The sequence below is a fragment of the Centrocercus urophasianus genome, unplaced genomic scaffold (genome assembly GCF_019232065.1).
Source record: "Centrocercus urophasianus isolate 14NV4802_14NV808 unplaced genomic scaffold, USGS_Curo_1.0 seq_11, whole genome shotgun sequence".
In the NCBI taxonomy this organism is placed as follows: Eukaryota; Metazoa; Chordata; class Aves; order Galliformes; family Phasianidae; genus Centrocercus; species Centrocercus urophasianus.
The window spans coordinates 54,406,549-54,422,838 of NW_024884253.1; positions in this window are offsets into that span (position 1 = coordinate 54,406,549).

Consider the following 16,290-nt stretch of genomic DNA (forward strand, 5'->3'; position numbering starts at 1 on the left):
TGGTTAATGGGGGTGGAAGTCAGTCCTCAATGCTTCATCTTTCTCTCTCAAATACCTCAGAGAGAGTTTTCCTTTCCTTGAGTCTGTTCTACCAAAGCACACCTAGCATCATTCATGGCTCAGATCTGGTAGCAGTGAGTCCCTCTTGGAGTGGCTAGAGCCACTCTGACATGGGGCAGTGCTGGGCTCTTCTTGCGAAGGTGACCCCCACAAAACCTTGTCACATAAACCCAATGCACTCTGTGTGTGTTCAGTACAGCCTTGAGGAAGCTCCTTTATATCAAAATGGGAGAGATATTTTTAGAATTGGAGGTAGGGAAAACAAAAATAATATATTTTAGGGCAGCACTGCTGTTTCTTAAACATATTTTGTTGAAAGTTCCAGAATGCTGAAGCTTCCATGGAATTCTGTAATTACTATCTGCTACTGTTGGGAATATTGAGAGATTTCCAAGGAAGAGCAAAAACTAATGCCAAAATTATCTACTTGATAAATGTGTTCTGATAAAGCATCTTTCATTTGCCTTGGTTTTTTTTGTTGTTGTTGTTGTTTGTTTTTTTTGTTTGTTTTGTTTTTTGTTTTTTTTTCCTGTTTTGTCTGTTAATTCTTCAGGTTGGGATCCTGTCTTTGCCTATGTCTATTATCTACTTACAAAACAGTATATAGAATCATAATTAATAAACATCATCTCCCCTGAAAATTTGAAGGGTTATTCTGCTGCTAAATTGATGTTGAAAAGATCGACGTTAACTTGCACAAACTCATTCTCTTTGGCTTCAGGAGGCCCTTAAAGAGGGATTTAAATAGGATCACTCTAGGCTTCCAAGGAATTGGAAATGCCATTTGGATGAGGTGTTTAAGGGATGCTGCAGAGAAGCTGTAATTCTACAATGATATCCATGCCTCAAAAGATCTCAGGTCATCCATGAGTTGAGAGGGACATACTCTTGGCAAAAGGCAAATCTTATCACTTCACTGCATGATGAAGTAAAAGTGTTTTAAAGGGATTGGGTTTTACTTTTTCATGACATCTTAGTCTGGAACAGTAGGCAACTGACCTATGTACAAGCAGATCTGAAACCACTCACAACATTGAAAAGACCAAAAATTTTATTCCAGTCAATGGGAACTATTTCAGTTACATTTTCTTTTTCATTTTAGAAATAGGATTAAGAAGGCTATTTTTTTTAGGGAGCCCTAACATCTCTCAGGTTCAAAGTGACACCTCTTCTCTTAGAAAAAGTTAGCATATACTTTGCAAGAGGTGTTCTGTCTTCCATCATTTTGCAGTTCTTTGCAGAATGTGAGCATAATGTGGGTATTCAATTCTCCTTTTCTCATTATTTTAGTGCACAGTGGATGAAGGTAATGGTAGATGTTATCTTCTCTTTCTATCTCTGTTGTTCTAGAAAAGTGATTTTCTATGTCTCCATTTAGCAATTATGAACAGAGCGTAATCATTCCTATTGTTGTTCATGGGAAGTTTAGTTTCTGTTAGGAAAGTATCATCTGGAACAAAACAGGACAGATTCTGAGTACTGCAAGTCAATGCAACTATTTTGCACAGACTGAAATACCCTGATTCAGTTTCACAAGAAACAGTTACTGTTTCTAGTCTTCTCTGTGAAGTCTGCTAAATCCATGGACCTGCAGAGTTAGCAGAGTCCACAGCTTTAGTGAAGTCTCTCATAAACTGGATTATTGGTTCTAGCCTCTGAACTCCCGTGACATCTCAGGAAAGCATCTTTGTAGTATACCCAGAAGTCTGGAGCATCTTGAGGAATCATAGATCTTCAAGTCTCACTGAAATACAACATGTATTCACATTGACACTTTAAGTTCATCATTTCAGAATCAGTGTTTCTGTTGTTGCCGCACAGGCTTTTTTTCTAAAGCTCATTACATTTAAACATATTTCCCTTTTCTTTGGAAATGTTTAGGCTCCAAATAAACTCTTTTCTTACAGCTTTTGTAGTTACATAATAAACAAAATGTCTAAATAAAAGCACCTCTATAAATGTCAATATTATTATTTTTTATTATAAAATATTTTCAAGTTTATGTTAAAAGACATTCCAAGTTATCTGACACTTGCAGATCTTGGAGAAGTGAATTCTACTTTTTAATGCAGAAAAATAATAGCTATTTTTTTGTTTGTTTGGTTGGTTGGTTCATTTTTGTTTTGTTTTAGTATATAACAGTTTTCCCCATCAGATAGGATCTAATATGCAGATCTTCCACAGGCACAGTAATGCTAGTGGAAAATAACAAAAATCTCCTTCTCTGAGGCTATCTTTGAAGAGAAGGAAGATCCAGGCAATGTCTCTGTAGCCTCCCTGAGGTACTGTGTCAATGCAGGTATCAACAGCATCAAGATGACTGAGAATTCCTAGCTACTCACAGATTTAGTATTATTACCTTAAGTATGTGATCTGGAATATATTACTCAGCACAGCGTTATGTGTAGTTGTGAGATTTCTCCCTAGCCTACTTTCTGAATAGATAAACAATGATATGCTGTCACCACAAATTTTAATTGCTACAATAAACCATCCTTTGCTGTCCACACAAGGAACAGGACAACTCTAATCCAAGAGAGACTTTCATTCTCTCTCAGAGCCCTAATGATAAAGGAAATTATTGCTCTTTGTTCTGTACTCCAGAGCAGTTTCCTGTGAATAACTTAATGCATGCCATCAAGATAAATGACCTTTAAAGAGAATTCTGTCAAACTGTCTTCTGAGAAATGATCCTATTTGTAAAAACAAATAATGATCTATTTCAGAAATTGCAAGGAATCAGAACTTCCTAGTTTTTATATTTTCTACTGGCAGGAAAATATTCTTCATTATAATCGAAGGGTTTCTTACGTAACAACATCCCAGCAGTGGAGACCCTTATGGTTCTATGTAAAGAGAAATTCTCGATAGCGTAGAGTTATCACAGTGATTCTGACAAATTTTAATAAATGTAAAATTAAAACACTTCCAGGCAGAAGCTATGTACTCAGAATCTATGCTATCTCAGTTAACAACAGTATTTTACAGAGAACAACAGAAGTGGATTGTATAACATGCGGAAGAGGAACTATCATTTTTGGAGATGTATAGTTACATGTTTTCCATACCTTTAGCTTGTTCATGCATGCATCAGCTCTCTGGAGCAAATTGATCATCCTTGTGGTGTTTGATCTGCTTTTCTGCATTTTCTAAGCCAGTATAAATAACTTTCCCCACAATTTTAGCCTTCCAAGCAAACTGGAGTCCCAAATTAAAGATGAGGATGCCCTGAAAACCTTTTTACACCTAAATCCCAACAGACAGGAATTTGCATATTAGTCAAACAACAGTTTTAATCCCAGCACTGCCATCTACTGAAGAGATTATTATATGCTTTTCTGGAATATGTACTTTTAACTCATAGACAATTTATTAGCTTACTAACTGGATTACTGGATAAACAGAGTTTCTAATCAGATAAAACCAAGCTATCCTATACAGCCTGACAGGATGATCTTTAAAATATGCATATAAATCCAATTAAAAGAATGGTGACATTTCAGCAATAGTGAATGGACAAATACAAACTCACTATACCTAGGCCTGCATCACTGTGATGGAAGACAAGGAAACACCATCTCATTTAATTACTGAGAATGGAATCAACTACCATTTCAAGTTAGTAAGAATAGATATTAATCAATTAATTGTCAATTTAAAAAAAAAAAAAAAGGCCAATAAATCACTGTTGTAATCTGTACAGGGATGCATGTGAAGTATACAGGACAAACTGCATTGATACTTTCACCTGGATAAGAAAATTTAAATAATAATAAGTCTAAAAGCCTTTATCACAGTTTAGTCCCTGGGATACCTGCCAGTTCCACAGTGGATGGAACAGATAATATCCAGATATCTTGCTGTATATACTTTGTTCATTGCTGAAGCAACCCTTGTGTGAAGAAAATTACACTGTTTGTGAACAGGCCACATAGTATAATGACATTTATCTACTGAGTTTACTATACCACATGGTTTAACAATACAAAGCATTTCCAAGATTTCTTCTTAGGGAAGCAAGCCGCAATTTCTGATAGAAAAGGCAGAGTAGGCTAATTCTGATGCCAGAGGTGGGAAAGTGTCTTCCTGCTTTTTTAGTGTGAGTTGAAACAATCATTACACAAAGGGCAGACACTGGACATGGCCCAACAGTATATGTGTCAAGGCATCATAGGTGCTAATAACTCTAGGGTGCTGTGCAACTCAAGCCTATTGGGGATCTCATGTGGTATTAAGGCAGGGATTAGCAGCTGAGCTTCATCCTCTTGTCCCACCAGGAACAGGGCAGCCAGGGACATGAGTAGCCCAGGCACAAGGCACCCACCCCCAGGTAACAGAGAAAGTCTATGGACAAGCTTTGACATGGGCTTGTTGTGGACCTGCCTGAGATGGACTGATGGCTGGGCAGGACAAGGCTGTGGGGAGCTGTAGATTGGCTCTACTGAGAGCTTGGTGGGATTGGGGCTGATGGCCCCAGGCTGATATGGTTGCAGGGGCTTTGGGCAGAGTGTCAGAATCTCAGGGATGGTCATGCCACAGGCCTATGGCAGTGTATTAAGATGGTTCCTCTTACACCTATCCCTCCTTTGCAAGTATAATTCTCAGTGTTTATTTGATGATACAATACAGAAACTTCAACCAAAATGAGAATATAAGCTACAAAAGGCTATTTAAAATATATATTTTCCATTACACTCCTCTCAAAACTGAGAACTGAAATATTTCAAATAATTCTAGACCAGATTTTAAAAATCGAGGTGAAAGCATAAGCTCAAAAGATACATCAGTTATTTTTCTGTAGTTTTCAGACAGTTTATTGGGGCCAGAAGAATTGCAGTTAGCCAGGCTGTTCACTTCACGCAGCCGAGAAGGAATAAAGAACAGGGACCCATCTGGAAAAGCAGTGCTTGCCAGGGGCACACAAAACACACCAGAGGAAAGCAAGGAGGAAGAAGCAGGCTAGCTACCCTAAAATGAGTCTGATGGCATCTTTTGACAGGCCAGGAAAATAAGTCCATTGTTAAGGAGCAATACAAGATTCACTTCCCACTAGCACTGACAGCAGGGAATTACTCATGCTACCTATATTTTCAACAGTTGATAGAACCAGTGTGTCGTTCACACAGAATGAGAGAAACTAATACACGTGGAAAGGTTGTTAAAAGAAGCAAGAGGGGAATAAACAGTTGTGAGAAAAGAAAAACAAAGAAGTGCTCAGAATTCTTTCAATTCAATGCCTTTTTGAGACAGACAAAAAACATCATATCTTTCATCTACTTTTGTGAATTGATTTTTTCCTTCTAAGTTAGAAGCCGTCTGTAACAGCTATGTCCCTTCTGTTTTGTTCCTCCACTGTCAAGTCAGACTCTGTAGTTAACATTTTTCTGATGCTTTTGTTTTACCATGGTTTTTGGCTTTTTTTTGTATTGTATACTTCACAGCTTCTTTTACTTTCTCTTTCACCATACATATTTCTCACTTCAGTTTGATCAGATGCATCACAGACCCTGAAACCTGATTTATTTGTTCCTTTGCTCACTCTGTATTTTCTTTCCTGTAAATCTCTCTTTTCCACTCCTGGAAAAAATACTAGTCTCTGATTATTGTTCTAGTATTTCAAGATATGTCCCATGTTTTACACCTAATTCCTTCCCCCCCCCCCATGCCCTATTTGTCATTTCACTAATTCATTTTCAGCCTGATAGCAGCCTCTTCCAAACAGAATTTTTGCTTTCATTTAATACTGTTCTCTTGTATTCCATATTCTTCAATCTGTTATTTAATTTCAATTCTTGCTTTTTTTTTTTTTTCTTTCCTGGCATACACTAATTTGTATTACTTTGTATTTGCCTGACTCTAAGATTCTAGAAAAATAGATGATGGTAAAACTATGAATGAAGAAAGTAAATCATTGTTTCTAATGCCAGATTAGCATTGAGATCCCATCTAAATGTCACTGAGTATAATAATAAATTTTCCTCTGCTTTCACTGAGATTCAAAGTATTAGTAGAAGGGTGTCATCTCTACATCGTATTCCTTCACCCATTACTTATTTCTAAGCAGATCTGCACGTCATGTTGCATCCAAAAATTTGTAGTATATTGCAAAGGCTCAGACAGCCTCTGAATTATAAGCCTGTGCGACTCATCCATTATGAGTACCAATGGCCAGGGAAAAACAGTGAATCAAGAGAGGATGATCCTGAAGAACTTGAAAGGCTATGAGGTTTCTCCTCAATCTTTACAGCAAAAGGAGAGAGCCCAGGTATCTTGTGTGTTAATACCCATCTTTGGGCTTGATATCCTATGCAGGGCTTTGTCATCTATGATCACAGGACCAAAGCAGTGGTTGGCTCCATCTGACAAAATGGAGTAAAAGTGCTGGTTTTTTTGATTGTTTATTTGTTTTGCAAATAAACTTGCAAACTTAATGGAAGAGATTTTAAGCTAGGCGTTTTAGGGGGGAATTCTTTTTCAAGGAATTAACATGGAAAACTGAGAAAAGTGGAACAACAGGAGGTAAAGAGGCAAATGTCTACATGACAAGATAGTATAAAAGGTAATACCTAAGAAAGCATCATGACTGGAGGCCCACCTCAGTTGCATCACTCAGATCGCAGGACTGCCCTGGCATGGGTGGCAACATGCTCTTTAGCAAGGCTCAGCACAGAGGGAGTAAAGGTTGTGCTCTACGTGAAGGAACAGTTTGCATTCGTGGAGCTTTGCCATAGTCCACAAGTCAGTTGAGAGTTTGCAGGTCAGGATCAAAGGGAGGCTAATGAGTACGCTGTTGTGATGGCTTTCTGCTGCAGACCTTCCAATAGAGAGGCAAAACAAGGAGATTCCTTATTTACGTGATTGAAGGAAGACTTGTGATCAGGAAGACAATTAAAAATATTTATTGGTTATGGAATTAGGAAAGCCAAAATTCTGCTGCAATTGAAATTGGCAGAGGAGGTAAATGGCAAAAGGAAAGACTTTTGTAAATATACCCACAGGAAGAGTAGATGTTTTTGTGATGAAGAGCTGGAAGGGATTGTAGTAGTCAAAGCTTTGTTTGCCAAAGTCTTTACTACTAAAGCACACTTTTAAGCTTTCCAGGTCACTGTTCCTAGTGTCAGTGTCTCTGAGGGTGAGGCACAGCCTAGGTTAGGGAAAGATTAGTTAAGAATCAATTGAGCAAAATGGATATACAGCAGTTCATGAAACCAGATGAGGTATGTCTGAAGACAATGACAGAGCTGACCAAAGTCGTCTTTCAAAATCTAGGTGATCACTAGTGACAAGAGAAAAGAAAGTGCCTCATCTCTATTCAAGAATAGTAAGAAAAGGGATCTGGGACACTACAGCCTGCTCAGCCGCACCTCAGTCTCTTCACACAGAAGTCATTCACAAGCACACACAAAAAAGAATTGGACTGGCTGTCATCATGGTCTTCAGTTTTACCTCCATCACCAATCTGAAAAGGTATGGACTGATGACAGGGCAAAATACAGCCTCAGCAAGTCTGTGGACACCAAATTTAGAAAATAAAGAGATAAGTAACAGGAATGCTGTTTAGCAGTATTTCGACAGACTAGAGAACTGGGCTGATAGAAACTCATGAAGTTTGATAAACGGAAGCTGGAAGTCCTGCACCTCAAACAAATTATCTGCATTCAGCTGTATTGTCTGGAATTGGCTGGATAGAAACAAGTTTCACAGAAGAAAAATAATGGAGGTCCTAGGGTTATAAGTTTGACATCTGTCAGTCAGCAGTACAAACGTGAAGGAAAGAAAGCAAATTGCATAGTAGGATGTACTAGCAAAAAAGCATGGTAGGAAAATCAAAAGAAATGCTTATTCCTCCATATTTGGTACTTGTGGTCACATCTGGAGTATTGTGCTTGATTTTGGTTCTCTGTTCAGTAAAGCAGTGACACTGGGGAGTAAGTGAAGCAGGGGATTATCAAAACCATAAGTCATCAAAAGCCTTTGGAGTTTTTTTCAACAGACCATTTGGGCATCGAGCAATTAAATATGACTGGGAACTTCTTTTCAAGTCCAGATTAATTCACTATTTTTACTGTTTGAAAGAAAGCATATGCTGATTTGCAATCTCAGGTCCAGTACTAGAACGCCCTTGAGAATTAATAAGCCTGAACATTGCCATGCCAATTAAATGTTGTTCCAAGTTGTCTTTCCCTGCATCTGGCTGCCTTGAACATGGGTAGAGTTCACAGCAGTACAATCACTATCCAAAAGATATTCTGAGCCTAGTTTTTTCTAAGCATGACATAGACACCTTATGCCTTACTAAGAGTAAATCTGACAATCATGAATGTGGAAGGAAAGCCTGTTGCATATGGGTTTAACATGTTAAAGTACACTTGCAAAACTACTGTTAAGTGCTTAGTTCAGATATATCTACAAAAGATCTGAAAAAAATAACAGTGCACATGTATAAAGGATGCTGCAGGCAAACACATAAGATTTGATCATGGAGGCAAATAAGCAAGGCTTTTTCTACTCCTGGTAAAAATGGGATAATGTTATATAGTGCATGGAGGCTCCATTTTTGTTTTCAGTTGGTAAACTACTTCTTTGAGGGGAAGTGAAAAACGCTAAAACGTTTATCTCAAATTTTACAACATGCTCAGAGGTCTGAAATGTACTAGCTGCCATGTGATCTCTGGCTCCCATAGCTCTGTAAAGATAATTCGTAAAATTTGCTTGGGGGATGGCATATATATTTGTTACATATTCGAGCATTCCATGCATGACTAAATGTGCACTGTGTAATATATCTGTCTATATTGAATCACTGCCCTTTATAAACAGTTTAGTATGGTCATTAATTACATCTGTATGCTTAGTCCCATCTAAGTTGCATACAAATTTTCATGTAATTTTGCCAATAGTATCAAGGTTAGAGCTCTATCAAAATATTTTACATGAAAAAGTTTGTCTCATAGCCATTGCTTGTATGTCCATATGTGTAGCCATAAGCTTTTTGCATATGGACAAAGAATAGTCAGCAAATTTTCTACAGTGTTAGTAGAGTTTCTTTCCTTTCCCTTCAAATCCTTCACATATTTTCTCTTTCTCACAAGCTGTCCATGATAAAAGATAACTGGAAATTTAAAAATCTGGTTTCTCATTCTTGCCCAGTGCCCTAACAGCTACACAAGAGAGTGTACTTTCTAGAGAGGAAAACAAAAAAGGATATTTATAGAATCATAGAGTGGCCTGGGTTGAAAACAACCAGAATGATCATCTATTTTCAACCCACCTGCCACGGGCAGGGTCACCAACCACTATATTCATGGACATTTTAGAGGGATTTAGGAGGAGGTCACCAAGTCACTTAGTTATGCAAATCATGCTCTCTGAGAAAACAGACTGAAAGGGATCAAAATATTTTCTAGAAATCACTGATTCATATCGAGATCAGTTTCACTAGTTTTGGTTTGATTTTTTTTTTTTTTTTTTTTTTAATAGTTATCTATTCTTAACTAGGCTGAGTTCTCTTAATTGCATTATGAGTGCTGAGTTGTGGGATCAGACAACTTGTGAACAGCCAGCTAAAGCTGTCATCCTTTTTTATGAGCAACGTATTATATAGTTATGAATGAGTTGAATGAAAATGCACTTTTTAAAAATACTCTTAGAAATCAACATTAAGAGCCCTTTCAGATATGAGGTAAACATTAAGAGAAAGCGGGAGAAAAGAAATGAAAGTGCCTTAGGCAAGTGTGAACACAACCTGGTAACTTCTGAATAGTTTTAGCACAGTCCACAAAATAGAGGAAAGCAAAAGAAACCAAAGAACAGAAAGGAAAAAAAAGAAACAAAATGATGCTTTCCCTGCCTAGGTGAAGTAGTTAGGAGGTGTGATGGTTCCTATACAGGAACACTTGCATCTAGAGAGATTATAAGGTTCAATTGAAAGCATATTCAACTTCAGAAAAGTTAGTTTAGAGGAGCCAGCTGCCAGAGTCTACCTATATTCATTTAAATTCCATTCTAACATATCCCAATCATACTATCACGAAACAAACCAAGAAAATTCTGCTGTTAGTAATAATAAATAATTTAAGAAAACTCAAAATATTCTTTCTTATATAACTTTGTATATATTTTCTCTGGTAAAAATAAGCCTGGAGCTCTGTGCTAGGTTACTGCTCCTAATGAACAGATAAAATGTTGGAAAACTCCTTATTCTCTCTCCACTGAAGTCCACCGCAGGTCTCAATGAGATTAATTCCATGTGGCAATATAATGCATCTATATACAGAAATTGTTCACACACGCAAAATTACAGCAGCATATAAAAATTATTATTACTAAACAGCTAAAAATAAGGAACATTTTCACTTTGAATAGCTATTATGGGTTTCCTGTCAGTGTAAGAACAGACTGAATCTGTCTGATGTCTTGAAGAAGATCGCACAGAGCACTACGCGGCCCTAGAGGGTCACTTAGAGCAGAAGTGTCCACAACCTGCTGCAATGAATGCCGCAATTACTCTGATTCACTGTACCTTAATGTTACCTGAACTGTAACAGATCTCAGCATTTAAATGTATGCTGTTACTTGCTATTATTTGGTGTACTTTTGTATCCAAGCAAAGATAAACAGTTTTAGGTTTAGAATGACAATAAACACTCTAGAGAAAAGAAGGCTAAACTTTGTCAGAAAAACTCAACACTGTCCATAGATTTGTAGCTAGAGGTTTGCTTTATACTTACATATACATACTTATATATACACATTTATATGCTTGTGTATATTTACAAATACAAAAACATTTCAAATAAGTTTCAATTAATTGAAATGTCAGGTGTAATGAGAATGTTACATAATAAATAATTACTAATTTAACATAGAATCATAGAATGACCTGGGTTCAAAAGGACCACAATGATCATCCAGTTCCAACCCCCTGCTATGTGCAGGGTTGCCAACCACCAGACCAGGCTGCCCAGAGCCACATTCAGCCTGGCCTTGAATGCCTCCAGGGATGGGGCATCCACAGCCTCCTTGGGCAATCTGCTCCAGTGCCTCACCAACCGCTCAGTGAAAAACTTCCTCCTAATATCTAACCTAAATCTCCCCTGTCTCAGTTTAAAACCATTCCCCCTTTTCCTATCGCTATATACCATTTAAACAGCCGTTCCCCCTCCTGTTTATACGCTCCCTTCAAATACTAGAAGGCCACAATGAGGTCTCCATGGAGCCTTCTCTTCTCCAAGCTAAACAAGCCCAGTTCCCTCAACCTTTCTTCATAAAAGAGGTGCTCCAGCCTTCTCTGAAATTTTGACAGGAGACAATACATAGGCTTCCAAGATCAAAACTCATTTCTCTCCTAATTTATGAGCTTCTGTATCTGTTGAGTCATTATAACACTACTCTGAACAAGATTCTTGATCTTACAAAAGAGTTTAAATTCTTCTTTAGAATCTGATGGTAAAAATAAGAGCTTGCTGTTATAATGGAAATACAGAGGTTATTCCTAAAGTAATGTCTCCTATTTATTTCCATAGAAACTTGAACAAAGAGCACAAGAACACTATTTGATAGAGCAAATTCTCAGCAGTGAAACACTCTTTTTCAACATAGTCACCACCATTAGCTATGATGCCTGCATGGTGCACTAGTAAAATTCTGTGCCAGAGAGGTGAACCGCTGTCTCTGTCACCGCTGCAGAAATAGACCACCCACCGTGTCACTGCACTCTCTTCCACTGTTTGGTCTCCATAAACTCAGCAGGCATTGATGAATTTCAGTGGGTGCCATTTTTTCTGTATGGAGGGATTCAGTTCCACACCTTTCTTCATATGCACTTCCATGTCAGATGCCATTGTGTGAGACTGTCCCTCTGCTGCCATCTGTCACATGGCAACAAAATGTAATGGAATATTGGTGTGAAGATTCAACCTCTTCTGCCGTGCCACCAACATTCACCTCTGATGTCATGGGCCAAGTTAAAAAACTAGGAGGCATCACTTTCAGAGAAGCACTCAGTACCAGTGAAAAACATTAATTTAAAAATTTAATATTTCTTGAGTTTTTGAGTATTTGTTTACATCATCTTTATTCCTGTATTTTTTTTAAATACAGAATTCATCATGGTACTTAATATTTGTTTCTCATTGTCTTTATAAGGCATTATATATGGTACTTGGTCTTTATTTTGCAAATGTATAGCTGATGGGATTAACTAAGTACTTCATCAGATACTACCTGGGAAGAAAAGCAATATTCTAGGCATTACTTGATATATGAAGTGCAAGTTCATGATTACACTCAGACAGTGTCAAAAGCAATTAGTGATTTTTGGATTTTACTGATAATGGCTAACAAGGAAATGATCAGCTATGTGAGTATGCCAGATAAGAGTGGAAAAATTGATGTTTTGAAAATGGATTTGCAGTATAAGTTTGCAATATATTTGTAGGACTTTAGTTACATTGCTGGGATTATAACTGGTATTGAAATATATTTAAACTGATAAGTGTGTTTCATGTTAAGTATGGGTTTGCTCTTATTACCACTGACTTTTTAAAAGTAAGAATAACGGTAGACAGTGAACAAAAGTCAAAGCCCTATCATTTAGGCTCAATCCTAATGATGTTTTTCATAAGATTACTAGTAGAGAAAATGACTATATAGAAGTAAACCAACTAGGGTTAACCTCTTAATTAAAAAGATAATATATCTATTTCACTATGGCATAATTTTGCTGATACTACTAAGCAACTGATCAAAAGCTTTGCCTATCATTTGACAAGCCACCTAATCAATGTCTAACTACAATCATGATGTATCATAATAATTCTCAGTTTATAACCAGTTAATATGATTGAATTAAAAGGTAACCAATAATCATATATTTCTGTCTTGAATACTCTCACAGATGAAGACAAGCCAAACAAAGGAATCTGATCCATTAAAAAGTTGATTATTTTACAATGAATCATTATTATTTAATGATTAGAAATGGTTGTAATTCATCTGACCAAACATGGTCTTGGAACAGGAGAATGTAGAGTTCAAATGCTTTCAATAATAAATAAAAACAAATGATTTTTTTTTTTCTATAGTTACATGTAATTTAATGGACTTTGATCTAACAAGTTATTACCTGTGAAAATCATGAAAGGTATTGATGACACTGATTTTTGAGTGCTTGTTAACACATAAGGTTATAATGGATTGAAATAAGCTATTAATTATAATAGTTACTTTTAAGCAACTCTACCTGTGACCCTGCCTATTCCAGAAATGAATGTCACATTGCAAACATATGAAACCACTTTCATCTATTTCTTAAAAACTTCATCTGTAAACAAGCATCTTCTACTTAGCTTGTGCAAGATAAAAATTTGGTCCAAAGAAATCAAAATGTTCTACTTCAAAGTTAAAACTGTTACAGCTAACAAACAAAATGTAGCAGCTAAACATCTCCCTAGTTTCATCGTCTCTCTCCTCATCCCACCAACATAAGCAGATCCTGCTTGCAAGATGCTGACCAGTAATGAGAGACAATACATATCCATCACACTCACTGCCTCAGAGAGTATGAAAGGGCATACTGCTTTTTGCAAGGTTGTATTAAAATTATAGATGTAAAATTTGAAGATATACAGGTAAGAAACAAACTGTATGATGAGTATCATTCCTAAAATAGGTTTTGGTTTCTACCCTACCAAGTATCCACTGAAGAAACAATAAAACAATGCTTCCCAAAGACACACAAGTGAGAGGGAAGCAGCTAGTCCCTGGAAGGGAAGATATCAAATGTACAGTGTTCTCATAGGAATAACTTACACAGCAATTTATGAGCAAGTTTGAAAGTTGTTGGAAGGAATATTGTGTTATTACTCTCGCAGGAACCAAAGCTGTTATTGTGCCACTGGCCTGCTTCACAGTGTTATGTTTTACACTTAGAAACTGTCACGATGCTCCTCGACATGAACTTTGAACCAGCTCCAAATGATAGCTAATCAATGTAGTTTCATAAATTACTTCAGATAAGCCTATTCTTTACATGCCAGAAGGCTCCTCTAAGCAGCTTCACATGATTCTTGTTGCATTCCACACTGCCTTAAACATATAATAAAATATCTACCAAAGTGCACCTATTCAAACTCAGGTACAAAATGAGTTAAAAGAGGAATGGGAACAAGCATTTCCAAATAAACAAACAAACCACCCCCCAAAAAAGCCCTGTTTGTAATTAGTGTAGAGTGAGAATTTACTGCCCTATTTCAATTTAATACAACTATTTATACAATGGTGCCAACTTCACAGCTTAGCATAAAAGACACGCAAAGAAAGAGGGAAAGGGTATATTAGAGACCTTTCTTTCATTCAGATGGAAAGTTCAGCCACGATTTCAGTGGCTCAGAGGCTTCTAAGAATGTGTCCAAAGAAAACCTTGCAATTGGCATTGTTTAGCTCAGGAGAGAGCCAGAACTAAAACAACATTTCCTCACTCAAGGCAGACGAACCAAGTTATATAGGAAAAATCAAAGTGGTTATGCTAGGCATAATTTCAAAATAATACTGTGGGAATGTAACAGAAACTGAAAACGTGGAACTTCGAACCAAAATCATATATGCATATTTCCTTGAGAAAGATGCTTAAGTTTTAAACACAAAAACCTGGATTTAAAAATAGCTTTACAGTACCTATGAACAGCTTTCATAATTATTTTCATGTTTCGATGGAAAAAGGTTGTTGCTGACTTAGGTTTTATTTGTTGTATTTAAACATAGCCCTGTTATATTTTGCAACTATAAACATTACAATCATGCCAATGCACAAGGAGGAACCAGAAAATGCAACTCAGTAAAAAACAAAACCTGGAACTCATTCATCCAACGAACGGCTTAGCAAAACGCCAAAGCAAATACCAATCACAAAAACATACAAAAATGTTAAATATAAAATTGGCTTAGGTTTTAGCCATTTGAGGTATCACAAGCAACACAGATAAGATTTTTTAAAGAATATATGATTTTAATTGACCTTGTCCCTTTAATGATAAATTTACAATGAAAATGACATGTCCACCGTAATTCTGATATACAACATAGCTACCACCAATTTGCTGCAAATGCCTTTGCATTGTATTTGTTTGTGGCAGAAGAGTAAATCTGATAAAAAATAAATTCTTATACATATCCATTCTTATGAGCTTAAGAACAAGATGAAATATTTAAATAAATGAAGTTAAAATTATATCAAAGAATATAAACTTCCCTCCTGGATCTCCTCATGCAAGTATGTCCTCAGCACACTGTCATAAAGTGAAGACAAGATTTGTTTGATGAAAATGTGGCAAAAGTATGTATTTGATGCTGGCCTGGTATTTTTCCTCTTGTCAACTGGAGTAATAACTTTTCCTCACCTCTAGTATTGATGGCATTGCACCCCCACAACTCAGAGGCCATTTGTGTTGGTCAGAACACATATGGCTGATAAATACGTGGCACCTGCACAGTTTCTGATGTGTTTGCTGATCCCCTGAGGCCCCACTCCCAAATGCTGCCAAAGATGCTAGGGGCAGATGCTCAGATAGTTGCCATGGACAGACAAGAGGAGGTGGTTTTATTTAATGTGGAAGAGAAAGAGTTTGTTCCGCCATCTCTCAGCTCTCACAATATGTACTCAGGCCTTGGTAAAAAAAAAAATACTTGAAGTAAATGTCAGCTAAAAGCACCCAAATCATGTTTGGTAATGCAAAAAAAAGGACATATTTTAGGGTATGGTCAGTTAAGATATTCAGAGCCTCCATTGTTGCTTCTAGAAATGTCAGGGCCATTCAGAAATGTCAGTTCCTTTGCTAGTTTCCAGATTGTAACTGAAGGATCATGTAGCTCTCTCTTTTTTTCTCTCTCTTTAGTAGGTCTATAAAGATCAGCTGGAAAGTGTAGACAACAATTGTTCATTGGTTAGCTTTACTTAGAGCTACAGGGTATATATGTGCTTGGTTTTGCCTTATTGATCAATCTAGCTTACATTTTTAGCACATACAAATAAAAATCAGGAAAAAAAAAGTCGATGAAAAACACGAACAACACAAAACAAATAAGATTCCAATCGTGCAAATTTTGCTTCACTGGATAAAGCACTTCTTGACACAGTAATGTCCAGAATACCCCTCCCCCAGAAAAATACAGAATTGAGACTGAAGCCATTCTTTTTTTTTTTTTTTTTTTTTTTTTTTTTTTTTTTTTTTT